Source organism: Chaetodon trifascialis, chromosome 10 (genome assembly GCF_039877785.1).
Source record: "Chaetodon trifascialis isolate fChaTrf1 chromosome 10, fChaTrf1.hap1, whole genome shotgun sequence".
NCBI classification, from domain to species: domain Eukaryota; kingdom Metazoa; phylum Chordata; class Actinopteri; order Chaetodontiformes; family Chaetodontidae; genus Chaetodon; species Chaetodon trifascialis.
In genome coordinates, this window is record NC_092065.1 from 26876701 (window position 1) to 26878855 (window position 2155).

Below are 2155 nucleotides of genomic sequence, written 5' to 3' on the forward strand. Positions count from 1 at the left end.
TTTACCCTCTTGTTTCGTCATTACTTGTGTAGTGATTTCCTCTTACTTGCATAAGGAGGCTCATTAGAGAAAAACAAGTTAGGAGCAAACACAAATCAAATTCAGGCTGTAATCAAGCACAATGTTGGGATTTGAATGGGCACTGGGAGATATTTTTCAGACAGCCCAAAATCTGCTCTATGTACTCAGGCTGCTTAGCATGTTAGCATATTAGGAGCACTTGAGATCATGAGAGAAGATTGGTCAAAACACAGTCAAAATTGGCAATAATGGAATTTCTCAATAGTTAGACAAAATTAAAAATGTAGCACACTGGAAAGTCTAACAGGATGTCACTTCAACTACACGTATAATCCAATATATTTTACCATGACTTGGTGACTTTTGTTGAATCCAAATCCACGCTGCTGCATGATGAGATTATAGTCCAAGACAAGTTGAAGAGGTGATGTCGAAGAGCAGAGCCCGAGCTAAACGGAGGGCGAAGGCACGGAGACACAGACCGTCCATTCCGGTGATCATCACGGGGAACGTGAAGTCTTTGGCAAATAAGACCGATGAGCTTGTCACGCTGGTCAGGACACAGTGAGAATACTCACAGTGCAGCCTAACAGCCTTTACCGAGTCACGGCTTCACTCACACGTCGCAGACCGGAGCATGAAGGTACCAGCTTCAGCTGTGTGCAGATGGCTCCGAGCAGTAAGAAGAAGGGAGGAGGTATTGCACTGTTTGTGAATGAGAAGTGTGCGATCTTGGACATGTTGGTGTAGCCCGGACATTGAGCTGCTAGCCGTGGGGATGCGGCCTTATTATTTGCCTCGGGAGCTCACGTCCGCCATCGTGATCACTGTTCACATTCCTATGAAGGCTGATGGGGAAGCAGCGCGTGACGTCATCCACTCCACTGTAGCAGAGCTATAAAGAAAGCAATCATGATCTGGCATTTGGCAGATGCTTTGGTCCAAAGTGACGTACATATGAATTCACACACCGATGGCGCAGCATCGGGGCAGTTTTGAGGTTCAGTATCTTGCCCAAGGATACTTCAGCATGTGGACTGCAGAGGCCAGGGATCAAACCACCGACCTCCTGATCAGTGGGCCGCTCTACCTGAGCCACAGCTGCCCTATAAAGATTGTGCAAGAAGATTAAGGAAAGACTCTGCAATGGCCGGGAATCGAACCCGGGTCAACTGCTTGGAAGGCAGCTATGCTTACCACTATACCACCATTGCTGTATGGTAAACTGTATGGTAAACTGCTGTAGAGAGGGTTGTGTGTTGTTGCTGCAGAGTTCACACATTAAAGCTACACCAACGTTACAGCTTTTACAACTTGTGTCAATGTATCAGAAATCAGAAATATTTATGGACTAACTGTCTGAGCTTTGTCTGCTTTTTTGTCTCTACTTTTTGGAGGACTCAGTGGTGGTGGGGTGCATAAAGGATGGACGAGAGGAGGAATACAGAGCAGTGGTGGAAGATTTTGTGGAGTGGTCAGGTAGAAATCACCTGCTGCTTAATGTGGCCAAGACCAAGGAGATGGTGACTGATTTCAGAAGGAACAGGACGACCACACAACCACTGTGCATTCTGGGGGAGAACGTCGCAGTGGTGGAGGATTACAAATACCTCAGAGTGCACCTCGACAACAGACTGAACTGGAAAACTAACATCAACGCTGTCTACAAGAAGGGGATGAGCAGACGTGTCAGAAGATGTTGGAGATCTTCCAGCCTGTTGTTGGCAGTGCACTCCTCTTTGCTGCAGTGTGCTGGGGGAGCAGCATCGGAGCCGGCGACGCCAACAGACTGAACAAACTGATCAGGACCACTATTACGAGAGACTTTTGAGGAGGTGGTGGAGAGGAGGACACTGGACAGACTGTTATCCACCATGGATAACCCTGAACATCCTCTTCACCACCTCGTGGACAGACGGCGGAGCTCCTTCTCCAATAGACCGCTTCAGGAAATCATTCGTGCCATGAGCCATCACGCTGTACAACAGTGACTTAAACAGTTAATCTCCACCAACCTCACAAACTCCAATAGTTCAATGTTTACATATTATTTGACCCACTGCAATATTGCACAATACTGTTTATTGTTTACATTTATTTATCACTTGCAACTTGCTCATATTTTTTCTGGTAC

General features: G+C 46.7%; 1 non-coding gene across 1 annotated transcript; it reads right to left on the reverse strand.

The window, feature by feature from the left end:
* Positions 1-1163: 1163 nt before the first annotated feature.
* Positions 1164-1235, reverse strand: trnag-ucc (transfer RNA glycine (anticodon UCC)). Its single transcript has one exon. It is a non-coding gene; the product is annotated as a tRNA-Gly (tRNA).
* Positions 1236-2155: the final 920 nt, after the last annotated feature.